General features: G+C 45.2%; 1 protein-coding gene across 7 annotated transcripts in view; it reads right to left on the bottom strand.

Moving 5' to 3' along the window:
- TLN2 (talin 2) overlaps positions 1-26,614 on the bottom strand; it is a 413,192-nt gene that overhangs the window by 377,282 nt on the left and 9,296 nt on the right. For 2 of the 7 annotated variants that reach the window (XM_046652948.1, XM_046652949.1), the window contains exon 2: positions 9,115-9,206. The exons of the other annotated variants lie outside the window; for them this stretch is intronic. The gene's annotated coding sequence lies outside the window, so the exon portion shown is untranslated. The remainder of the gene's footprint in view (positions 1-9,114; positions 9,207-26,614) is intronic. 7 annotated transcript variants of the gene reach the window in all.

Below are 26,614 nucleotides of genomic sequence, written 5' to 3'. Positions count from 1 at the left end.
CTAACAGCGGTCATCTTTAGGAAGAGACCCTGGTTTCTAGGGGGCAGGGGTTCAAGGCAGACTTACTTTTCAGTGCACACCCCTTTCTACTGTTTGAAACTTTTACCACATGTGAAATTTGTCTTTGCAAAAATTTAAATTATTTTAAAAATAGGAAAACAGGACAGATGAACCTAAAGCACAAATTATTGAGGAGAGACAACTAGACAGGAGACAAATCTCTGAAGTTTCAAATAACAGGGCTAAAACCAAGAAGGGTATGATTAGAAAATATCCCTTATACCAGAACAGGGGCCCTTATGTACAGAGGCCATTGGAGAGGAAAGATCCTGGGTGACAATCTTGACTCAAAAGCAGAACACAACCCACCCTATAAGTAGACCTCCAACAAGCAGGTAACACAGTCACAGTTCATAGGGAAGAGAACTTCAATATAATATTCAAACACCCAAGATTTGTTAACACCAGGACTAGAAATAGAGGTCATGCCCCACAGATCTACATTAGTGACAGTCACCTGGCAGAGGGAATTTGTCCTCTGGTTCTCAGCAGGCCCTATCAAGTCTTACAGCTTCGAGGAGTCGGTCCTACTGGAGCACAGAAAAGGATCAGTCCAGAGGGTTATCACAGGCTTGGATTTGTTTTAATAAAAATATAATGAGAAGTTATAGAGCAGACAGCCTCAGGCTTCCGTGTCAGGTTGTCCCCTGTATGTCAGGGTCCCTGCAGCCAACAGCAACAGGGGACGGCCTTTGAATGAACTGCCCAGGCCAGAGCCTTGTCAGGGCTGCACACTTTTTCTCAGAAACCATCACTATTCATCCTTGAAAGTTCAGACTCACAGGATCGGGCAGAGACACCACATCCCTCACCCTAGGAGTACACTCTTCTGCTCTCCTATTTGGGGCCTGTTTCCCAATGCCTCTTTCGACACAACTATCTGAAAATAGAAAGCAAGTGACATAAGCTGTGGTCTATTTCAGAAATTATGTCAAACATCTGGACGAGAACTCCCAAAGGCCTGCCTGGCCAGGGCTTCTCCTTGGCACTTAGTAAAACAGAGCACAGACACTTCTCTCGACCCTGCCAGTCGTGTGAGGGATTTCTGGAGTCAGCAAGTTTGACAAGAAGCTCAAGAATTCTGCAAATACACATTCTAGTGAATATACCAAAGGAACTTCAATTAGTCATGGCCAAGTGATGGTTTTAAATACAAGTATTTAAATTCACTAAACAACTTCTAGCAAGCTGCCAGCAAAGTAAAAGCTCAATAAAACACCTCCTGCAGTTTTTCGGTCTCTTAGAGGCTAAGCCTCCAAACATTTAAAAGTAAAACAAATTAAATTAAAAAAACACACATTAGGGGCCGGCCCGGTGGCGCAGCGGTTAAGTTCGCACGTTCCGCTTCTCGGCGGCCCGGGGTTCGCTGGTTCGGATCCCGGGTGCGGACATGGCACTGCTTGGCAGCCATGCTGTGGTAGGCGTCCCACGTATAAACTAGAGGAAGATGGGCACGGATGTTAGCTCAGAGCCAGGCTTCCTCAGCAAAAAGAGGAGGACTGGCAGTAGTTAGCTGAGGGCTAATCTTCCTCCAAAAAAAAAAAAACAAAAAAAAAAAATAAAAAAAAAAAATAAAAAAACACACATTAACCTGCCTCTGCACGTTTCTCAAAACACTCTCACACATGTTATCCCATACGTATACGGTGCGTGCATATGGCACCCGGTATATATCTAGCCCTACACAGTACAAGTGTGGCTGAAGCATGGGGCATGGTACCTAGTTGCTCATGCTCATAAATGGTGGATGAGTAAAATAAAAAAAATTTCTTTGAAAAAACTGCAAGTTTTCTGGAAATAAGGAGACAAGAAAGTAAAGATAAACATCTCATACCTGTCTTCATATAAGATGGTTAGATCATAAAACTCACTCACAGATGCACAGTGATTCTGGCCCTCCACAGCTCAGCAACATTCTAGACTCAGAAACTACTCAGCGTTACTTATTTTCCCCACTGTTACACTAAGTCATTTTCTCTTCAAATTGAGGATCACTTTCCTGTAATGCTGATTGTACTTCTTTTCCAGAGATTCTCTTGTGAAAAAAAATCTAATAAAAACACAGCATTAAAATTTTTTAAATTTTTAATTAGCTGCACACACACACACGCACACACACACACGGAGTGAACATAGCCCAGCAGCTATTACATCAGGATAAGGCCTGCTATGATTCTCAGTCACAAGGGAATTTGTCATCAGCATATCCGTAGCTAAAAGAGCAATGTGCCTCTTCCTGAAGGTGCTCCCTAAGTGTCCCGCTGACCCACAGCAAGGGACAGGCCTGAGGCCTGGGTAAGTTTACCCTCTGTACACTCCTATTCCTGGCATCTTCTTCAGTAGAAATCAAATCCAGAAAAACACTAAAGCCAGTGAGGGCATAAAACTGAAAATGCATAAGTTTTATGTATTCCATTTCTAGAAATTTCTTATTTAAATTTACTTAGGGACCAACTGATGCAATTTTCCCTTTCTCCCCTCAGAACATTTTCCCAAATGGGCAAAGCTAAAAGAGCTGCACAAATCCTTATTTGCTGAGCTCTAAGGATTCCTTCAGCATCCAAACTTAAACCAAAGTCAAGCCACTTGTCAATGTTTGGTTTCAAAATTCCAGAGTCTGAGACTACATGTGGTCCTTCTGGGCACAAACCCTAAGAAACCAAACAGAGTAGTACAGTCGCAGTTGTAGTTACTCAACCTCGGAGGGGCTGTTCTGGCGTCCTGGGGATTTGACATGTTTCAGTTGCCTAATTATGGAATTATCTAGTTTCATGTTTAATGGCATCAGTGTGCAGTCAAATTATATCCACAAATATGTAGATGAGAGTGTTGGGGTTTAATTACGTGTCTGCCCCTAGGGCTGTGCGGTTCTCACCTCAGATTCAAAAGCCTAATGCTGTTCAACTATGTCTTTTTAATATTCACTTTAATGTATATATACACACACAAATAAACAGACTTCTCTCCTCCAAGAGGGAAAGCTGCATGCACACTGTCACATGTTCCACCAGGCTGTAGCAACTCTGGGCAGCCACAGTCCTCTACTTAATCCCAGGGAGTCACACAGAGAGACATCTACCTGTTGAAGGGGTTGCTTCCCTTCGAGCCTCACTTGCTGGGCCTGGGGTCCGACAGGCAACTCAAGGTCATTATTTCTCAATAAGAATCCAGACCAAGGTATTCAGTATCTCATCTCCTCCCCTGTGCTTGATAATCCAAATTTCCACCATCATCTTGGGAAGAGTTTTCAAAAAGATAAAGTTTGTTTCGCTTTTCTTATCTTAGAACCTTTCCCAGATCCTCCAGGAAGCCTTTGAGGCTTCTAAACCAAATTGATCCCTCCAAGGGCTAAAACTGAATATCACTCAGTAACTGTCCCGAGCCATTTACCCTGAATTATTCACACTCTTACATTGTCTTGAAGTTGCTCCCTCTATCTCACTGCTTGATTTTAAGTATTGAACCATGTTTTATACTTTGCGCATGATCCACATGGGTTTAAATACAATGCAGGCACCATTAGATGCTCAATGAATACTTACTTCAGTTGACTGAGTCTCAAACAGCAGGGATGGCTTCTTTCCAGCACACATCTGAACTTCTGCAGAAGCAAAGCCATCCTGCTCAAAAATGTGGGTGCAAGTCATTAACTCAAACAAGTGCTAAGCTTCTCCCCTCAACACAAACCCTCAGGTTAGCCAGGTTCAATGCCATTTAGAAGGTAAAAGTCTAGGAATAAAGAGAGAAGCTAAAGTCCTAATCAGGGCACGCATCTTCTAAGCATGGAGAGCTTGGACAAGAAAGGGCAGTTGTCGAGTTGGTTTTGCCAGTTACTACTTCTGTGTTTTAAACTGAACCATGAATGACCCAATAAAACAGATACAGTATTTTCAGCCTCATACAAATTTGCTTTCCACTTCAGAGACAAAATAGTTATTTAACTTTCCAGACAATGGTATGTTCCCCTAAGTCAATTAAACGGTAATGGAATTTTCTCCCTTGGAAACACCAATAGTATAAGTCATTGCTTATGCTAGAAGTCTAATAAAAGTGTTCAGAATATGAAAACATAGTCAAAGATCTAATATTTCTCTTTAAACATGTATACTTCTATGTATTCCAAAAAGGTTCAAAAACCAGAGTAAATTTAAAATGTCACTGAATTAGAAACCAAAAGCGTTTTATCTTATCAGTTGGGACCAGGTTTCAGGAAACCTCTGCATTTATATTAATTAGTAAATATCCTAACCAGTAATCTTCGGTAAGCCATTTCTAGGATGAAATGAAACGTCTCAAGAAAATATCAGAATTATTGGCCTGAATCATCCTTGCCAAGGAAATTGAACAGAGATGCAGATACCCCAGCATGTAGTTATGTCTGCTTCTAGAGTGTTTCTAGTATTGGTGTGCCTGATGTTTTAGGAATTCACAGTTAAAATAAAAGTGATCAAGTCACACTATGCACCTTAACCAGGAGGCAGCCAGAACATGCTCCAGCTTCCACCCCAAAAACTAACCCAGACATGCTGGAGTGCCTCCAGAAAACACCCAAGCTGCTTGCTTTCTCCATCTTCTCTGAAACTTATTGGTGATGATAAACACTGACCAGAGTGAAGTTACCCGCCAAACTATGAACCTGGCACAGCCAGAAAATTAAAAGATAACTAACCCCTGAACAGTCCAGATAGGTCCAGAGTAGGGTGGGAGTGAGAGGAAGTTCTTAATGAAGCCACACATGCCAAAAACCACAAGTTGGCTATACACGATCATAACACACGTACTTCTCATAAACTATAAGACTTTAGGTTTTAAAGCACCTCAAGGGAAGGATTCAGGCATTTTCACAAACCTATGACTCAGTTCATCCTCCTGGCTTCCCAGTACAGCCGGGTCAGACCATCACACTCACATAGCAAAGTGCGGAGAGGGCTGCTACCAGGCATCTTCACCTCCCTCCTAAATCGGCACCATCAAGAGATCACTGCACCCCTGGAGTGGATGCTTAGAATTCACCCTGATCCTCAGGCAAAGCAACAAGGGCAGGTAGCCTGGGACCTGTTAAAACCAGCAAGCTGTTCCAGTGCCAGCCTCCAGACAGAAGACTCCCCTGGAAAGGCATCAGTCTTCCCTGGGAAGCTTTTTAAAAACAGGGTCGCAGGTCCCACCCTGAGAAGCTCTGATTCAGTGAGTCTAGGTGGGTTTCAGAAGTCTCCCTTCTCAAAGCTCCCCCAGGTGATTTCTGAAGATCAGCCAAGATCAGGAATCTGATCCTAAATTCATATTTGGCCAGCCTTGGTGGTCTAGGGGTTAAGATTCAGCACTCTCACTGCTGCAGCCCAGGTTCGTTTCCTGGTCAGGAATGTGCACCAGCTGTCTGTTGGTTGTCATACTGTGGTGGCTGCATGCTGTTGTGATGCTGAAAGCTATGCCACCAGTATTTCAAATACCAGCAGGGTCCCCCATGGTGGACGGTTTCAGTGGAGCTTCCAGACCAAGACAGACTAGGAAAAAGGACCTGGCCACCCACTTCTGAAAAAACTGGCTATGAAACCCTATCAATAGCAGCAAAGCATTGTCTGATACAGCTCCAGAAGGTGAAAGGATGGTCCACAAAGCCTGGGCAGGGTTCCACTCTGCTGTACACAGGGTTGCCAGGAGTCAGAATCGACTCAATGGCACTAATAAAAATTCATATTACTAACTCCTCCAAGGATACATTATAACCTTACCTACAGGAAATGATGGTGGCACTCTCAGAATTCTCATATTTTGCAACTTAACACAGGACCTATGACATCTAGCACATTCATCAATATGCAACCACCTTTCCCAGAGGTACCTGCCAGCTTCCACACTTCATCCTTTTAGAGAAATAAGCATAAGTAATTTTTAAAAGAACTCTTCTCTTCTCAGAGGCATTTCCTACATTCAGCAATGAGAAAGAATCTAAAGAGATTCTCCCGTGAATATGGAAAGCCAAATTTAATCATCCTACTCTAGATATAACGGGCAAGGGGTGAAACTGCCCTTGAAATGACCAACGGTCAAGGCAGGTCAGCTTCCCGTGCTTCTTCCTTGAACCAAGTTTGCAATCCTGCTCCTACTGTTGTTCTTAAAATAAATTCTAGACACAAAAATGTCTACATTAAACCACAGAAACCAAAAAAGAAGGAAATGCCTGTGCATCCATAAAGACAAACAAACAAAAGATGTTTCTGGTTGTAAACCTTGACTGTTCCCATTAACCCAACTCAAGCTGCTGGTTGTCACTAGAGTTAAAGCCACCACGGCCAGATGTGACTTCCTCTATCCCTCTCCCATCACTCCTCTACCTAATCCTTGAAATTCTTGGTAAAAATGCAAATACATCTAGTAAAGGTGAAGTTTTGAATTATTAAACATTATTTGTCTTCTAATAAAAATCTCCCACCATTTCTTGGGAAAGGCTGTGAAAATGAGTCTGAGGAAAACTGAGTCCATCAGAATGGGACTGCGGGGGTAGGGGATGGTGATGAGAGTCCAAGATAGGGAGGCTGAGGGCTCTCATGTCCCCCCCCCCCCCCCCCCCCCCCCCCATGGACTCCCCCTTCCGCAAGGCAAGCCCATGCTGCAGTGAGGAAATGATACATACACCATTTTATCAAGATTTGATGCTTTACAAGTATCCAGCAGCAGGCCGGGCCCTGGGAACAATCCTCGGAGCTTTGAAGCAAGGAATCAGCAATTTTAACAGTGTTTGAAGGGCAACAGAGAGGGTGGTCAACTAGACAGGGAGTCAGGGAGACTTCCCAAGGAAAAGGCCCCAAAGCCAAGATCCAATTTACGTGTTCATTGGCTAGGTCAAGTGGGCAGGGAGAGGAAGCTGCCAGGATGTGGGCACAGAGGCAGGGCAGGCTCCCAGGGATCCAGATCTCAAGGGCATTGTCCAAAGGCAAAGGAGGGACTAGAGGTCTCAAAGGGACAGTCTGACCCAATTCGCAGAGGAGTCTCTGACCACGGTCTGGGGAAGGAAGCAGGACAGCTGGAGGAGGTGGTGGGGTCCTTCAGGTACACAAAGGCTGTGCCTCAGGGGGTACTGAGGGCAGGGGTCTGCCAGGAAAGAGCCCCAAAGGTTTGGTGCAGACTTGTTTGGCCACGTGACAGAAGAAGAGGAGAGAGAGAATGAATGTCAGAACTAGAAGTGAAGAAGGGAGGCAAGACTTGTTTTGTGAGTGTAGCAGGAAGGTTGTTCTCTGCAAAGTTAGCACAGGTAGCAAACAGCAACACCATTCTGGATTCCAGGATGGCAAAGACAGAGGGAACACCTTGACACACAGACCCACACCCATTATATTAAGACTCCTCAAGCCATTATGTCTCTCCTGGGAGTCTACAATTCACCTCATTGACAACATCTCTGCAGACCAGACTTGCAGGTTGCACTAGCAAGTGAGCAGGTCTGGTCTGTTCACTGCTCTACCCCTAGTGCCCAGAGTCACTGTTGGTTAAATCAGTGGTTCTCAAGTGAGGTGGGACGTTTGGCCGCGTCTGCAGATATGTTTGGTTGTCATAACTAAAGGAGGAAGGCACTACTAGCATCTAGTGAGTGGAGACCACGGATGCTGCTAAACATCCTACAATGCACAGGATAGCCTCCCTCCCTTCCAAATAGAATTAATCAGCCCAAAATGTCAATTGGGCTCAGAGAAACCCTAGGTTAAATCAATAAATAGATTTAAGAAGACTGGTAGCAGTTGGCTCAGTGTGAACAGCGGGGCAGTCACCTCTGGGACACCCAGGAGGCTGGCCCTTGGCACCCACAGGGCTGGGCATGCTGCAGGAGGGGAGAGGGGAGCAGGTGTGCTGGGCGCATCTCACCCACCTCCAACATGGCAATGTTGAACATAGCCAAGTTCTGCCAAACTCTCACCCCTACATTTCCCCTTTGCTGCCTCTTTCTGCCACCTTCAAGTCCCACTTTGGGGGCTCACCCCAAGTCACTCAGGAAGCAGAGGGTATCTCAGAACAAGGGCCACAGCAAGGTCAAGGACTCGGAAACTTGGCCAAGGAGGATGAAACCATGAGAACCCCATGTGGACAGAACTTTTTTATGCTCCTGGCCATAAATCTGAGTGAAGCCCACAAATTACCTGCCCCCACACAATTCCTGGGAGATACACACTACTCCAGCCCTCCTCTTCAGACCCATAATTCCTATCACCTGTGGACAGTGGGTTATCGTGCACAGTCCTCAAGATCAACATGCACAGAACCTTCCCCTCCCACCACTGATACTGCCCACAGGAGCACCCAAGCCAAGAGCCTCCAGTCCTCCAATCGCTCACACATTCCGTTGGTTCTGCCTCATTAAGAGCCTGCTGAACCAGCCCCTCTCTCGCCCTTTCACCACCATTAATCCAGATCCCCATTATTTCTCACCCAAGTGATGGTAACACCTCCAGAGCAAAGCTTTCCAATCTTTTATAGTAAAGTATTAATGGCAAGGAGGTGCTGGGAAAGCTTATTAAAAATGCAGATTTAGTAGCACGGGATAGGGCAAAAGAAAGTGCCACTTTACCAAGCACATGAGGTGGTTCTGACCCAGATGCTCTCAGACCACTCTTGGCCCAGCAGGCTTTGGAATCTCAGCCCCTGGAGAGTTGGCACTGTGGTCAGCTCTGTGTCCTCAGCCCTCACCACAAGGCAGGGCCTCCCAGAAAAATGTTTACTGAGGGGATTAAAAAAAAAAAAATGAAGTTACAGACCAACTTGCAACCACAGAAGACAGGACTGAATGACCAGCTCATTCCCAGCACCCAACTTGAGTGAGGCCAGCGGCCTGACTAGGAGTGAGTTTAGACAAATTTGCACATTTGAGGCTGAGTCCTCATTATCATAGAAAATTCAGCAGCCAGTCCAGGCTGAGGTGTATCCAGGTCTGAAAGGCTCTTGTCCACATTTCCTCTTCTCCTCCCATCCCAATCCCTGCCATCAACATCCACAGCAGTATCCCTCCCTCTCCCAGACCCCACGCATCTCCCATCTCAGACAGAGTCAAGGCACTGAAGCACATACCTGGCTGCCAGACGAGGTCAGAGGCCCGGGAGCAATGGCTTTGTTCCTCTGAATCTCCCAAGGTAACTGGTACAAGGCCCAACAAGGATTTGCTAAAATGGCAAAATGAAATGACAGGGAAGAGAAAGGTGAACCATTTCAGGTTGTACCTTTCTCGTACTTTAAGCCATGATATGGGCACATGGCAGCCCCACATAAAGGCATGGAAGGAACAAGTGACCGCAGGAGTCATTCTAAGACACCACACCATGGGCTTCTCCAGGGCCTTGGCCAGGCAGGGTCCTAGGAGAAACATTCCCATGTAAATGTACCTGGTTGGGTGATGTTTTAGCAGAGGCTTCCAAGCACTGGACAAAGGCAATTCTCACGACCAACTCTCTCCACCCTCACCCAGTAAAGACGCAGTTAATGAGTCAAGAGGACTTAGAAACTGAAGACCAGAAACAAAAAGCTAGCATTTCTAATGCCTCCCAACAGTTCTAACACAAGTCTGGGCTAAAGTATCTCTAGAACCGATGATTTATTTTATGTGGGGCAATGAGTAAGTTCTCCCCAAAAACAGTGATGGCAAGCTACCTGCAGCAACTGTTACTAAAAGCAATGACGCAAAAGCTACACACCAAGTGGGTCCTGCAGGAGGGCAGGCTGGCTGAGACTCCAACCCCAGTTACCAGCACTTTCATGAAGTTTAATTAAACCCAAGAAGGATATAACCTATCCAAAACTTTTTACACACCAAGACACAATTATGTTTTCCTTTCTACAGAAGGAGTTGAATGCCAAATTAGGAAGATTAGTCCTAAACCACAGTGCCAAAGGATTGAGACCACCGTCTGCTAGTCTCTCCTAGTCCCCTTGGGAAACATCCCTCGTGAAATCCAGTCCTCTCCTGGAAAAATCCACCCTGCCTCTGGGATGCTAAGAAGGGTCTGTCTCACGACTGGATCCCACTGAAGTCAATACCACTTCGCTCCACTAAAAGGTGAGGCCAAGGGTCCCCATGAGGGAAGAGGACTTACCAGGCTATAGGGTGGACACACATCCCCAGCAGGGAGCTCAGAGCACACCAAGAGATCATGCTGGAGATGATCAGCATTCAATCTGCCCCACAAGTACTTATCTCTGGCTGCTCATTAGAACCACCTGGGGATCTTTTAAGATTAAATAGGGATGCCTGGGCTGCAGCCAACGTGTCACAGATTAAACTGGTCTCAGGTGGGGCTGCGTACACTGTGGCTTAAAAGCTCCCAAGTGAGCCTAATGAGCAGCCGAAACTGAGACTCACTGGCTAGTCCCCAGGAGGAAGCCAACTATGCAGCTAGAGCAGCACAGGAGTAGACCAAGGTGGCTGGTGTGGCTGGTCTGAGGACAGCTCTCCTGCCCTCTGCTATCAGCATCAGAGTCCACTCCTCCTAGCCCCTGCGGACCTCCCTCAAGGGAGACAGGACCAAGGCTGTCTGAGGCCTCACCACTCAGCTTCCTACAGCCACTCACCATTCCAGTTGCCTCCCTGAGGGGAAGCCCAATCCACAGCCATCAGTAGGAAAGTACAGGGCACTGCAAATCACAACATAAGAGGGCTCCCCACAACCACCCTGTCACGACCATCTTTAGGCTTAAGAGAGATAGTCAGTGGGCACTTACTCTATGCCAGGCCGAGTGCTAAGTGCCTTACACGCATCATCTCATGTAATCCCACCACAACCCACTAAGGCATTACTGTTGTTATCCCCATTTTGCAGATGAGGAAAGCGAGGCACAGACAGTTAAGAACTTAGCTAATGTCTCACAGCAAGTAGTGTCAATAGAATTCAAATCTAGGTAGTAGGCCTCTAAGTCTTTGCCTCTAACCATTCTGCTGCTCAGATAACATCTACTTACAATTAACATAAGATCAGCTGTGGCAGAGAGGGAAGTTACCAAGTGAAAGCAGAGTCCATGAAAGCTCTGAATCTGATGTCTTAAAAATCAATTTCATCAGTACAGATGGGGAATATCTAATTTTCACTGACAATTCATGTGGAAAAGATTGTGGTTTCAGGGACTGTCCGTTTTTCAGAGCACCTATTACAGGTCAGGCACAGAGGTAGGTGCTGGAGACTCGGAGACATAGGTCACACCCTCTGGATGACTTTCTTTGAGCTACTGTGATCCTGGGCTGCATCAGGACAACCTCCTCCTCACAGGAGAAGCCAGCCCACACTGCTCCACAATGGGCAGACCACATGGGGGCCTCCGAGGGCAGTTGTTTGTGGGCCTGTCTGACTGACTGGGTGGTTATTCAATATTGGTTTTAAAGAACAGTGCCCATGCTCCACTCTAGACCCTCCAAATCAGTCTCTAGCAGAGAGTCCAGGCACTGCCAGCTTACAAGTTTCTACAGCTGGCTTGAGAACCAGTGGCCAAAAGATAGAACCAGGAAGGAGAAAAATCCAGAAACCACACACATGAGGAGTTGTTGAAGATGGGTTGACTAAGAATGACTGCATTTAGCCTGGATAAAAGATGGCATGAAGGATGGGAACAGGACAGGGGGGCATTCCTGTGGAAGGCATTTCTACATTGCTGCTGGGGCGCCAGGGGACAGGATGAGGACCAAAGGGTAGACAATAGAGGGAGGGCAACAACAATGCTTAAGAGAAGGAATTCCTGCTACCTTCAATTTGGAGACCTCCTAACTCTGGTTATCATGCTCTGTAAAGCTGTAGCTCACATAATTCGAGAGGAGACAATTACTGTAATACAGTGAAAACTGTAATTTTAAATTAACAGCAACTAACTGCTTTCAATCTTCTGGACAAGAAAAAATCTGAAGTCATGCACCCATTAGTGCATATATCTGGGGAATAGGGAGGTTTTAAAAATTCACATTCCCGGGCCTCAGCTCTACCGCAGACACCTGCACCTTGAACAGTCATCTCAGGTGACTCACCTCTGATGCAGGTGACACCTGGACTCTAATTGAGAAACTCCAAACCCAGGGACAGGCAAGTCTGATACAAAGAATGAGTTCCTAAAACCTTCCTGACCAAGTTGATCACTCCTGCTTCTAAAGCTCTAAAATGAGCAACACTCATTTTAAGTTTCATATACAACCTTATGCTGCTTTCCTTCATGTGCTGATACAGGCATAAGTGTTAACCTCACTAACCAGGAAGGTGGCACTTTACACCCCTCTCTATACTTAGAAAACACCAAGCAGGATTTCTCACACACAGGGGTACTCAAAAGATGCTCTCTGAATGACTGATTAACACATACTCAACTAATTATTAAAAGTTAACTATTATCACCCAAAGTGATACGAAATTCCATTGAAAATATTTATTTAACTCAACCTTCATTACCTCTTAAAATAAGCATTTAAAAAATTTTAAATACAATTCAACTAGCTGGCAGGGTACCTCCCCTGGCCTCCGACTTGACTATGAATGCATTAAATTCTGGACCACATGGCTTTCAGCATGTCTGCTATAAAGTGAGTCAGCATTTTGAATTCCCCAGTTTTATAAAGCTAATTGGTTTTACTGTTCTTCGATTGGAGGCCTAACATAAAAAAATCAGAACAAAGCAAAGTTGGATCAATAAGGAAACTTGAAGAGCTCTGGTGGAGGCCCTTTTTTTGGGGAGTAGAACTGATGGAGATGAGGAGCCCCTGGCGTTGTCAGGAAATAAAGAACTCTGGCTTCCTCCTGGAAGAGGGCAGCCTTTACAGAAAAGGAGGCTTTCTCCAACGTCCCCCAGGAGGACACTCTACTAAGATCAGGAGTGCTCCCATGGTTTGGTATTGTGAATGGCCAGCTCTGTTCCTTATGTAGGCAAGCCACTGAGGAAGACTCCAGAAAGCATCACTCTCTCCAGCAACTTCTGGCACCAGCAGCTTCTTTGTGGCCCTCAAGCCAGTTTCAGATACGCCAAGGTCTAAGGCAGTGCCACCCAACAGAAATATAACGTGAGTCATGTATGTGATTTTAAATTTTCTAGTAGCCACATTTTAAAGAGTTAATAGAAAGAGGTGAACTTGCTTTTAGTAATATATTTTACTTAATCGAATATATCCAAAATATTATCATTTCAACATGTAATCAATATAAAAAATCATTAATGAGATAGTTTATTTTTTTTTTAATGCCAAGTCTTTGAACTCTGGTATGTATTATACATTTACAGCACACATCTCAGTTTAGATGCTAAATATTCATCGGAAATGCTTGATCTATGTTTTGATTTCATAATATTTACAACTGAAAAGGCTGATTCACATACCCAAGTTATGTCAAATGCACTTAAAAGTTTTCCAAAAAGCAAATTGAGACCTGGTTTTAAATTTAAATTTAAGTGAATTAAATAAAATCAGAAATTCAGTTCCTTAGTCCCACTAGCCACATTTCAACCATTCAACAGCCAATGTGGCCAGTGGCTACCGTAATCAGACAGGACAGGTCTAAGGTGTCTTCTTTACAAACTACTCCCTACCAAAAGCTTTCTTTTCTTAATCATCAGAAGGTATGAAGTCTGCTCAAAGGACAAAAGCATGAGGGATTTGTTGTTGCTGTGGACAGCTGAAGGGCTTTTTGATTCTAGAACAGTGTATCACTGTAATGCCCTTTCTTAAGGATGAGTGGGGGTCGGCCAAGTACAACCAGGAGAGGGGAAGTTTCTCCAAGAGAAAGGGAGTGGAAGCAGATTCCTGAAGCACCTACTGGGGGCCAAGCACTGCCTGACTATGGAATAGCCACTGACCCATTTGGTCCCCATCATCTTTTGGGTGACAAAGCATTAAGTGGAATTAACAGATAAGGAAGCCAAGATTGGCCACAATGGGGAACTTGCCCAAGGCCCCATAACTTCCCAGGGGCATCCTTCCTTTCTCACCACGCCACATTAAAATCCAAGAATGAGAGAGAGAAAGGGGGAGGGGGGAGAAGGCATGTTGTATCCTCTCTACATTTAAGACCAGATAGAATCCAAGACAGGCCCGAAGGCAAGTAACCAGAGACGACAAAGCCAAGCCTCTTGGTCAACCACACACTGGTCTGAAAATGAAAGTGGATGGGAAGGGGGACCAGAAGGCTAAAATGGAGGGAAAGGTCTGATAATCCTAGTTTTTACATCTTTGTCCCAATAAATACATAATTCTCCCAATGAGGCCACCTCACTGCCCACTGGGCCACTGAACTGTTGTGGACAAGAATCAGGTGCTTAATGTCTACTGCCAGGGCTTGGAGCCCTCAGAAGCTTTTTGTAGCTCTAAATTCACAAACCTCCATCCAGACTTGATTCAGTTCTTCCAGAACCCAGATGCCAAGTCTGAGGTTCCCACAGTAGGGTTGAAGCAGGCAGAGAAAACAATTTTCTGATCCAGTAATTGAAGGGTTATCAAGTAACTGAAGCAACATTCGAAAGGAACTATCCATATGTGAACACTGTCATTTAACTCAAAGTTTCTTGGAGAGTCCTTAATAAGACCATGGTAAAACAATTTTCTAAGCTTCTTTGGGCATTACAGCAAGCACAATATGCCTTAACACTTCCTCTAGAGAAAGCCCAGAAACTAAGCTGATGAGAAAACTTAAAGATTCTTCCTGATTCTGATCAGATGGGAAAGAAGGTATTAAAGAAAGCAAGTTGGGAGGGAGACAAATTAAGTGATTTTAATTAATTTAATTTATAGAGGCAAGTGAGAGAGATACAAACAGCAAGGATTAGCTAGCAACTGTCAGATGCAGAATTACCCCCTGAGACCTTCCTGCCTTGGGGGAGAAGGAGGTGACCTTGCCAGTGGGTGCCACTAGATCTGACGCCATCTCCAAGGCACTCCCCAACTTGAACTCTAAAAGCAGTTTTGTAACTGCACAATCTGTGTATATAAGGATTGGTTAGATTTCTGAGCCAGGCTGCAAATGCTGCCTGGGCAGGGTATTCTGGGCATGGGGAGAGAAGAAATGGCAGTTTAGGGAAACAAGGAGGAGAGCAGAGCCTCAAGTCATGGGAAAAGAGAACTCTAGTCCAACTTCTTTTTTCAGATGAGGATCCTGTGGCCAGAGAGGAGAGAGAATTGGTCTAAGGTCAATGTCCACACGGGAAGCGGAGCCCCATCTTCTAGGAGCCCCTACGAGCTAAGGGCAAGCCCTGATTCCAGGATACGTAAGCCACCCTCAGCAGGGCAAAGGGGCAGGGCTGCTCCTGCAAGGACAAATGGTAATAAGCCTCTCTCACAAAAACCGGAAAGCCACATCTGTGGAATGTAATCATCAAGGAAGAGAACGCTCTATTTCTCAGTTTCCTGAGAGGACGTGGGTCTAACTTCAGCTGTCACTCAACTCCAAATTGCAAGCTCTACCTCCAGTAGTAAAGACATGATAAATCTAGCAATTTTATCTTGAAGACATGAATATAATGCATTGTATCCACTTAGCTATATAAAAGAGTAAGATTTCTTTCCACCTTTGCAATCTCTAGTTTTATAGTCCTTGCAGCAGGCTACCTGTGACGTGCATCATATTCTGGTTTAATGCCTATTCAACAATAAAATTGTTTTCTTTCTCTTCTGCCTTTGTGGAGATGTGTTCTGGCTTGGGAGGAGATCTTGTTCTTAATTATATTTCCCCCCATTCCTCACAGAATCACCCCAACCTCCACTCAGACCTGACATCCTTGAAGTTATTTTCAAGCCAATCACATCTTCAACGAAATAGAGTACAATTATGGTTTTATGATGTGATTTACCCTGTGGATGGGGAGGGGCACCCCCCACAACTCACTCAGAGATTCTCAAAGAACAGACGGAACTTGGTTCTCTAAATGTCACTTGGGGACAGTCTCTTAGATCAGCCCCCACACACCCCAAGGACCCCAAATCCCAGCCAGGGAAACTCTCCCAGCGGGTCACAGAGCCCCTGAGCTGGCTGGCTCCAGCCCTTAGTACATACTGTGCTCTCTGCAAGGAAAACCTTGCAGCCGCCCCTGCCTCTGGGTAACCCCTATCAGAGCAGGAATCCTGTCTTATTCTGCCCAGCATGTTCCCAGCACAGAGCAAGGCGTGAATGAATGGAAACCTTTAACTCTTTTCCCTCAAAGTCAAAGTCAATACAGTTCCCCCTTATCCACAGTTTCACCTTCCACAGTTTCAGTTACCTGCAGGCAGACCTGGTCCGTGGTATGAAAATATTAAATGGGAAATTCAAGAAATAAACTGTCTCAGTTTTAAACTGCATGCTGTTCTGCGTAGCATGATGAAATCTCATGCTGTCCTGCTCTATCCCACCCAGGAAGTGAATCATCCCTTTGTCCAGTGTATCCACACTATATACACCACCTGCCTGTTAGTCACTTAGTAGCCGTCTCGATTATCAGATTGACTGTTGCAGTACTGCAGTGCTTGTGTTCAAGTAACCCTTATTTTACTTAATAATGGCCCCACGGCACAAGAGGAGTGATGCTGGCAAGTGGATATGCCAAAGAGAAGCCGTAAACTGCTTGCTTTAAGTGAAAAGGTGAAAGTTCTCGACTTTATAAGGAAAGAAAAAAATCATATGCTGAGGTTGCTAAGATCTAGGGTAACTTTTATTACAGTATATTGTTATAATTATTCTATTTTATTATTAGTTAATCTCTTACTGTCCTAATTTATAAATTAAACCTTACCATGGGTATGTATGCATAGGAAAAAACACAGTATATATATCTATAACGTGGGGTTTCAGGCATCCACTGGGGGTCTTGGAACGTACCCTCCGCAGATAAGCGGGGATCACTGTACTATCTCAACATTCAGTTTGTTTCATTTGGAAACATTTGTTTCACCAGGAAATGTTTCTCAAACAGAGAGCTCTGTTTCAAACGTTACAATGACAAAGTCCTTTCAAGAGAAGAAAGCTCATCAAACATTCTGCTCTCACACAGCCAACACAAACACCGGTGAAAAACATCCGTGTCAGCCCTGCCACTTGCTATACTTCCTCGCAGAAACCTGCCTCTCTGCAAGGCTTGCAGCTGGTTTTGGCATCTCTCCCACCCTTTCCTGCCTGAGATCCGTCCTTCTCTGGGTATCCCTGACAGGAGCATGACTGTCTGAGGCATCCTTGAGAGGAAATGTTCTTAAATTGACTCCTCTCCTCAAGTCACAACCAGAGTGTACTTTTTGCAGAGCCCAGTCTGAGGGGAGCTGGATTGTCCTATCCATCTAGACTGCGAGGCTGTCATTAATTATTACTGAGCACTAATGGAAATATAACTTAATTTGCCCCATCGACTCGGCCTGGGTTACCAGAACAAGAAACCAACCCAATGTGAAATGCTTTGGAAAATGACCCACCAGACTCACGTCCAAACAGCGCTTGCTGCTTAAGAACCGTACAGCAGCAGTTCTCCAACCTCGGGGTGCATCAGAAGACCCTGGAGAACTTGCTGAAACACAAGCTCCTGGGCCCAACCCCCAGAGCTATGGTTCAGTCGTAGTGGATGGGGCTGTCGTTCTAACAGGTTCCCAGGTAATGCTGAGGCTGCTGGACCCAGGACCACACTTTGAGCAGCCCTGGTGAACATCACACCACAGCCATCAGTTGAAAGACAGAGCTAGATCCTGGCTTCCTACAGGACTGAGCTAGCAGCAAGGCCAAGCACAGTGGTTCTCAAACCCAATTCCCCTGGAACACTGGTATTCTCCTACTGAAATGAAAACAGGGATTCCCCTCCCCATCCTGTCCCTACCTCTGGCACCACTGACTACTTGCTTCTGTTATAACCTAAGAGGACTTAATTTCTCAACAAATTACATATTTTGTGTTAATACTTCATTGAGCTCAAACCAATATGACATATGATTGAGAAGAAGTTTTAATGGCTTGGCCAACACAGCCAATACCACATGGGAGGACACCAAAATTCAGAGCACTTGGGCTCCAGCTCAAGTCCACTGTCTCCAAGGTATCTCCTTTGATCACTGCAGCAGATGCTCTGATCATTTAACAACATGCTCCTAGACTACTGGACAAAAGAAGGACTTGGTTGCCCTCAAAACTCAATCTAGGACTAAATAAAATGCAGACACACATTAAGCCATTTTTAACCATGCAACATAACATGTAATCTATTGCTAAACTGTGTGGCATAAACCTTCTAGGCTTCAGATTTTCTGCACAGGCAATTTGACATCACAGAAATGGCTACATCCTCCCCATGCCTCTGCACTGGAGCCCTTTAGGATCCCCTACTCAGGCTAAAAGAATCATCGTAAAGTTCCAGCCTTCCCACAATTTGATTTTAAAAATTTAATATGTCTCTGTCCCTGAGGACCTTGGCAAGAGCATATAAACCCTGACTTTGAACACAAACATTCTGCCCACATCTAGTGCAGAGGTTTCCTCTGTCCTGTGTGCCATAGGTCACTGGATCTGGTGCCTCAAGCCGAGAGAAGCAGCCTGGTGTAGCATCCCCAATAACGGGGATATTCACTGCCTTGTGATTTTTCTTTCATGACCTTTATTCCTTGAATGCATAAGGCTGACTAACAAACGAAACCAGCTGATTAAAATACTCTATTTCATTAAGAAAAAAAATCCAACTGTGTTAGCTTTAAATGGGGGTAGGGCCAGTACATCTGGATCCAATCACTGTAAAGTTTCACATTCTTAGCATCTTCTCTCCCACAGGGAAGGCAGCAGAGCACAGGACAAACCAAGATCCCTGGTCTCTGATCCAGGCTTTGCCACTAGCCCAATGCATGACCCTCGGCAGAGTCCCTGACCTCTCTAGGGCTCAGTTTCCTAAAGAGTCTTCCTGGCCACAACACCAGTGCTAACTAGTAATATGATTCAAGTGTTGATGAATTTATAATGACCTTCACTTTTCTGCTTGATTATACCTGCAAAGATTCCAATTCTCCTGGGAGGAGACACAGGATTATTATTCCTGTCTCTCTCGGCATGTTGCTCCCTTTTCCCCTCCTCCCAAGCCTGGTGGTCTCTCCACTTCCCAAGTTCCGCTTCTCTGAGCAGGAGCTGGGATGAGAAAGAGCCCCCCAGGAGAGCTTCCCAAATTGGCACTGAGCTCTCCCGACTAATGTCTAGCACAGCAGGCCTAAAGTTCCTCAAATAAGCTTCTAATTGTCTTTTCGGAAATGTGTGTGGACACTTCTTTCAAGCCATTTGGCAAGTGCCTCCCAGGGTATTTTCTCTGACATTGTGCTTGAGGAAGGAGGAGTTAAGAGTCTGGAGGAGCATTAGAAAAATTGCACTCCATCTGTCCTGTCGTTGGTTGGAGACAAAACCACTTTTTCAAGGACCCCCACAGGTCTCCAAGAACTCGAAATTGCCGACTTTTACATTGGGACCCAAGTCTTCTCCCAGGGACAGAGAGGAGGGGTCCTGGCAGGGTTAACGGAGGCCAAGAATTATGACACACTTGGGTGGTCCCAGATGTGCCCCCTGTCTCCAGGCGCAACATTCATAGAATGGTGAGGGCCTCACATCAGTTTGGGGACAGACCCTGAGAGTCAGTAATAACCATGATCAAGAGGATGTGGGATGAGCACTCAATTTGGAGTCAGAAACCTGAACTCAAATCCCTGGCCTACAATCTCTTCCAGCTCCTCAGAAGAGGTCATCAGACCTTGTTACCACCACCTCACTGGTTTAAAGCATTGACAGGTGTCCCTGCCCTCTTGGCATGCCCGTCCCCAAATTTATTGTCCATACACATTCACCTCAGGATCTTTTTATTAAAATGCTGACTCTGAGACAGTAGGTCTGGGTTCCAACAAGAATCTGTGGTTCCAAAAAGATTCTGAACTTCCAATAAGTTCCAGGCAATGTGGATGTTGCTGGTCCATGGGCCAACTTTAAATAACAAGGACAAAGAGATTTATGATCTAATCCAGTGTTTTCCAAACATCCCTGGTAAGAGTCACATGGGGTAACTGTTAAATACACAGATTCCAGGATCCCGACCCAGACCAGGGCAGACCTGGTGAGCTGTCAATCTAACAAGTACTCAGGTGAGTCTTATTATCAGAGAAGTATGAGAACCTTGGTCGAGTTCATCTGTGTCTCTCATTTAAAGCTACCATACAGCCTATGGATGCCCTTGGTTCCTTTCTATTGTTCTCTTCAGTTAACTTAAAATCTGCTAACCCAGTTCCTGTTTCTGGGGGCCCTATAGAGTATATTTAGAGGGCACAAGGCTCTTCCAAACTTTTCCAAGTCCTGGAACACTTGGAAAATGTAGGGCCTGAGCTCTGGCAGCCCCTGAGGGACTGGGGACAGACAGGGACATCACGATCTCAGCACACCTATAACCATAACCTGGCTCCCTGGCTAGACAGCTCTGCTCCTCCCGCAATCTCATTAGCCAATGAGCAAAACCAACCAGCATGACCCTCCAGTACATCTCCCCATTGTTCCTAAGATGATCCAAACCAGAGAATAAAAAATAAACATATCCAGCTTCCATTCTGAGGTTGCCCAAAGGGCAAAGGTGAAAAACACACATCCATTTACTCACCCTGTCTAACAAATTACAGCTAATTACCTCGTGCCCAGGAGCATGCGCAGTCTGCTTTACAACATCATCTCATTGAATCCTTGCAACAACTCTGCAGCATAGGAATGATTTGTCTGTTTTACTGATGAGGACACCAAGGCTTATAGAGGTTAGGTGACTTGCCCAACGTCACACTATGAACGGTGGCCATGGCGTGATAGGTTCCTACATGTGACCCTTTGCAACGCCCATCCCTCTTCTGGTTTGTTCTAAGGCATCCTGCCCACGTACACCCTCCCAGACTGTACTTTCAACAAGGGCAGGGCTCACGAACCTGTTTTGTTCCAGGCTGTATCCACTATGCACTTCATAGACACACAGAAAAAGATTTGCCAAACTGATGAATGACTCCAAAGCCAGGGCTCCTCCACAGTAACAGGCTGCCTCCAAAACCATAACAAGCATCCAGATGCATCCTGGTTGAAAAGACTCCCAATGGATTAAATATGAATTTACAAGACATAAGTTGGAGAAAGGAGGGTGAAAGGTCACTGGCCTGGGAGTCAGTAGGCCTGAAGGATTCTTCTCCCACTTTTACCATGCTGCCCTCACAACTGGACAAGCCACTTGGCCTCTCTGCACCTCAGTTCCTCCATCAATATGATGCTTTAATTCATCCCCCAAACCTTGGTGAACTCTTACCATGTACTAGATGTGGTGCTAAGAAAATGATCAAGAGGAACGGATCAGAGGCTAATTCCATCCCTCAGTAGTCTTGTGCCAACTCCATTCTTCCCACCCCACTAAGCACCAACTGAGCTAAAGCACACAGAACAAGTTTCAAACAAGTAGGAAACAAAGAGGGTCCTAGGGGGATCATTTGCATCACAAAAGGAATCTTAGCAAACATTCACCAAAAGGATGGCTAAAGTGACAAGTTCCCCTGATGTGTTTTGAGTCTGATTTATTGAAGTATTAGTACGTACAGCAAATTTCACCCTTTTTAAGTGTACAGTTCTATCGATTTAGACAAACACATGCAGTTGCTGCTGCAATGTTAACGATAGCTTACTTATCTCCAACTTTTCAAGAATACGTTATATAAAGTGACATGGGCATGTATGACCCAATGATACAAACTTAATTTTAGCTCCTCTTTTTAAAAGTGAAGGTCCTCATTCTGCCAGAAGGAAGAACACAGAACTGAAAATCTTGTCTCCACGGGGGAAAAAAATCAATTTGCAGACACATCTGCAAGGCATGGAGCCTGAGTACCAAGATCTATTGGTCAATGCAATTGAATCTCCTTTACTAACAGCAGAGAGGCCCTCATCTCAGCCCTCCCCCTCTCATATGAAAGCATTTACCAATTTTTTTTTTTTAATATGCACACAGATCCCAAGAACACAAACATACTTCTACCAAAGGTCATCCCTAACAACTTGCGCAGTTTAAAAACCACAAAGCCTTCTTGAATTAACTCGAAAAATCTCTAATAAATTTCACGTACTAACAACGTTCCAAAGGAATTTATCTGCACTAGGAATATAACTTTTGTTTTGACTTATCTTAAAATCAATTGCATGAGCTTATGTAAAAAAAAGCAGGGGGGTGGTGATTATTCAGATAGAACTCTAACAATCGATTAAAACTACATCTCCGCTACAGAATGAGGTCCTGGTAACTTCAGACTAGACAACAGCATTACAAGCCAGAAAATGAGAACTAATGTCACCATAAACATCAATCTAACCGTGTTTTTAACCTTACTATGTGGCTGGCTTCTGGTAAAAAGATTTTCCAAGCCCTAGCACAGTGGCACTCCAACTTCAGTACTCCTAAGAATCTTCTGACTATGAAAACTACACATTCCTGGGCCCACACAGACCTAACAAACTAGCATCTCTGGTGACTGGGCAGCTACAGTGTTTAACCTTAATCCCAGGTAATTCTGATGGTAGTGACTAAGGACCACACTCCAAGAAATGCAGCACTGGCTAAGACAGCATGCATTTTGTTACATAATCACTAAAATAAAGTCAAGATGGTGGAATAACCTGGACATTGATCCTGAGTCTAGGTTATAATTTATAAACTAATGGCCAAGGATTAGAAATGTTTTCACTATTCAGAAAGACTGTCATTGTAGTATCAATAGATAAAACTACACAGTGACAATCTTTCATTAATGTTCAGTTGCCTGCACTAAGTGTGGTCCCCAGACCAGCACCTCAGAACTTTTGAGCCCCGCCTTAGACAAAATCTCTGCGGATGGGGCCCAGGAACCCAGGTTTTAAATTTTTTCCAGGTGATTCTTTTGCATGCTCTCACACGTCTTAGTTAATGCAAATACATTTTATAACAATAATAGTCACAATGTTTCTTTTTGCCTTGTCCTCTTGCTGGTTTTATTTTTGCTTTGATAAAGGATGGATGTTTATTTGTTACCACATTCTCTCAACTTATCTCCACCCCCTCCCCACTGTGGTGCAAACTGCATCTTGTAGCACAGAAAGTCCAAGCCAGATTCATTTTCCACTAGCTGAAGGACAATTAGAACGGCCTGGGCAGCCAAAGAGTTCAGACCCTGCCCATCAGTACAGTGGCAGGAGTATGTATAAGAAGGCGACCCCCACCCCGGGCTCTAAGCGCCTGGATTCCAGTGGGCACCTTTCCATAATGCCTCCTAGGGCTTCCCATGCAAGCCAGCTGGCAAAAAATCAAATGAGAACTTGATGGTGGTAGAGAGTTTTTCTCCCTAAAATATTATGTCCATAGCACAGTACATTCGTTCTCATGTTTTGGAGTGCATCAAAATGGCCAGGGAAAACTTAATAAAAATACAGATGCCTTGGTTGTAACCTCAGCTTCTCATTCAGCAATACTCCAGAGGGTCTCCCAAATCTCCATTTTTAACAAGTTTCCCAGGAGAACCTTATGCATATCAATGTTCGAGAATCACTCGTGTTATGGGGGGTCACGGGAAGGAGCATAGAATCTGAGCTTGAGTCAAACTTACCCAGTATGTAGTGTGTAAACCTTGGTATACCCCAGCTTCCTCAAAGTAAAAATAATAATACCTCACAGGACTGTTACGACGGCAATATATATGCAAGGCCCTTAGTAAAATGCTAAGTGCCAAATATAGGTCAGTAAAACTGGCAGGTGTAGAATACCACAACTATTACCGACTAGGGTCCCCTTAGCCTAAAATGTAACTTCACTAGCAAGCATTCCAAGCCAGATTCAGATTCTGAGACACAAATCAGCTTGACAATCTGTGTTACATGCTGAATTGTGTCCCCTCAAAAATGACATTTGAAGTTCTAACTCCCCAGCACTTCAGAATGTGACCTTATTTGGAAATAGAGTTCTTTACAGAGGTAATCAAGTTAAAATGAGGACATTAGGGTGGAATCTAATCCATTAGGACTGGCGTTCTTATAAAAAGGAGAAATTTGGACACAAAAACAGACATACATAGGGACAAGATGGCCATCTGCAAACCAAGGTGAGAGGCCTGGCACAGAGGCTCCCCTCACAGCCCTCAGAAGGAACCAACCCTGCTGACGCCTTGATCTCGGACTTCTAGCTCTCCGAACTGAGACAAGAAATTTGTATTGTTTAAGCCAACAGTTTATGGTACTGTGTTACAGCAGCCCTAACAAAGTCATACAATCTGTCAGGAAATGCCCTTCTCCTGTCCTTTTTGTGAGGGACACCTGGGCGCCTGATGCTTCTCGGGCTCCACCGGGCTGTTGTAACGTCTTCCTCAGGTATGTTCATAAAGGTCTGTATAAACCACTTGTCAGGTTAGTCAGAGACCAGCTCTGTGGGGACAGGACATCACTGCAGGCTCTGCTGTGCAGTCCTGAGCCTGTCGCAACTGTCACAGGATCAGAGCTCCAAAACTTGTGCAAGTTCACCAGAAAGAACCAGCAAGTGATTTACCAGCCTTATAAAACTGCCCAAACCCATCCCTGCACAGCCAACTCACACTCCCTTTTTCCTTCTGTCAGAGTGGCATTCGCGGGCAGCCTCTAGCCACCAGCTGGTCCAAGAGCTGGTGAGCCACCCGCCGGACACAGGCACCCAGAGATCCTAATCATGAGGACCCGCGAAAGCCCTCAAGGAGATGATTTTCTCAAACTGGATGCAGCTTTCATTCCCGCATAAGTAGGACAAAACACATTGGGAAAATGCCCCCACACAAAATAAAAAGCCCTTTTGATGAGCATTAAAACTGGAGCCCTACAGGGTCTTGTTCGTAACCAGAGGAGTGTGGGAGGGTGAGGAGCAGGCTGACCCCATTAAGACGGTTGTCCTGCATCAAACAGCAGCCATGTCTGTCCAGTGTGCGAGGCCAGCAGACCCTCCCCTGCAGGGTGACTGTCCTCACTGCCCTGGCTGCCTTTCCCCCACACGCCCTTCTTGAGCAAGCTGTCCTAGGAGCCTCCCTTGAGTAATCTACAAAACACACAGGTGTTCGGGTCCCACTCTGAGATTCCAATTCAGTGAGTCAGCTGGCCTTTAGGAACCAGTGCTTCTGAGGAGCGTCCCTGGTGATTCTGATGCACGCCCAGGGCTGAGAACCACAGCCGGGAATTAAAGTCAGGGTCCAACAGGGCGTCCCAAAAAAAGGAGAAAGCTCCCAGTGGTGTGGACAGTGGGACTCCAGTGCCAGCTTTGCCAAGGGGTCCCAATAAGTCTCATCCTTCTGGGCCTCACTTCTTTCCCTGTCAAAGGGAAAGGCTGACCTCGAACCATTTGGGCCTCTCTTTTTAAAAAACAAATTTCCTGGAATCACTCTAAAATGTCCCACAAAGACAGGCACCCTTTCTTCTTGGAGGTACTAAACCCAACTGCTTTGTGGCTGCACCTCAGGCTGCCCTTGGCTGACATCTTACCCTTTTAACCCTGTGGGGAAGGGCCCAGGAGTGACAGGTGCTGAGCCCAGCAGAGAGAAAATTAAGCCTCTTAAAGTGCCCTCAATGTAATCTCTCAAAACCAGGAATAATCCCCACTCCCCTTGGAAGATTTGCGATGCAGTGACCTCAGGCCACACTCAGGAAATATCTTCACTTACATTAAATTAGGTCCCAGACGTGGTTGTCAAGTAATTAAAGGGGATGTCTTGAAGCAATGCAAACAGCAGAAAAGAGAGGGGTTTTAATTTAAACCCACAAAGCTTTGGGGCTCTCTAACCTGGATGCCTGAGAGAGCAGCGCTGAGGGAACCACAGAAGATCCCCGCTCATCAGCAGGAATTCACTCTGCCATGGGCTCAAACACCAGACGGGAAAAAGGAGACATCACTGCATGTGGTCAAGTGGTCTCTGGGGATGAGTGATGCACCAAAACAACTCACCAGAACACAGAGGTCGATGACAAACACTTTAGACAAGTGAATTTGCCATCTTCAACCCAGTGACAAAAGTTACAAACAGATGGCTTAAGTGCCCCTCTTCAGAGATAATGAGAAGCAACCATTTGTCTCCGTCTAGCTGTCCTCTGCAGGTGCCTTCTATTACCCAAGTTATTTAGCAAGGATGTGCTTCATTCATTCAACACTTAAACCTCTAACTCTCAACAAGTGACCTGCCCCCATGAGGCATAGCTTTTCCACCTCAACAAATTCTCTTCCTTAGCTTAAATATGGGAAGGGTTTCTTTTTCCTTATCCAAGGCTAACTTCTGTAACCAGCAAGTTTTCTTCAGCAATTACTCATTAAAAATTTTATGGTTAGTACCTACTATGTGCCAGGCATTGTTTCTAGACACTTGAGGACACAGCGCCAGAGATGGTTTCTCTCATGGAGCTTACATTCTAGTGCCATGAGACAGACAATAAATCAATCACATACGTAACATCAGGGAATGATAAATGATATGAAAACAAAAGAGGAAGAAGGTGGAGAGCGGGGGTTAGGGGATGCCAGGGAGACCTCAGGAGGTGACACTGGAGCAGACTCCTAAATGAAGTGCAGTGTGAGACAGTGCCTCCAACTTTCATAATCCAGC

This window comes from Equus quagga, chromosome 2 (genome assembly GCF_021613505.1).
Source record: "Equus quagga isolate Etosha38 chromosome 2, UCLA_HA_Equagga_1.0, whole genome shotgun sequence".
Taxonomy (NCBI): domain Eukaryota; kingdom Metazoa; phylum Chordata; class Mammalia; order Perissodactyla; family Equidae; genus Equus; species Equus quagga.
This window is presented reverse-complemented; position numbering and strand designations above follow the sequence as displayed.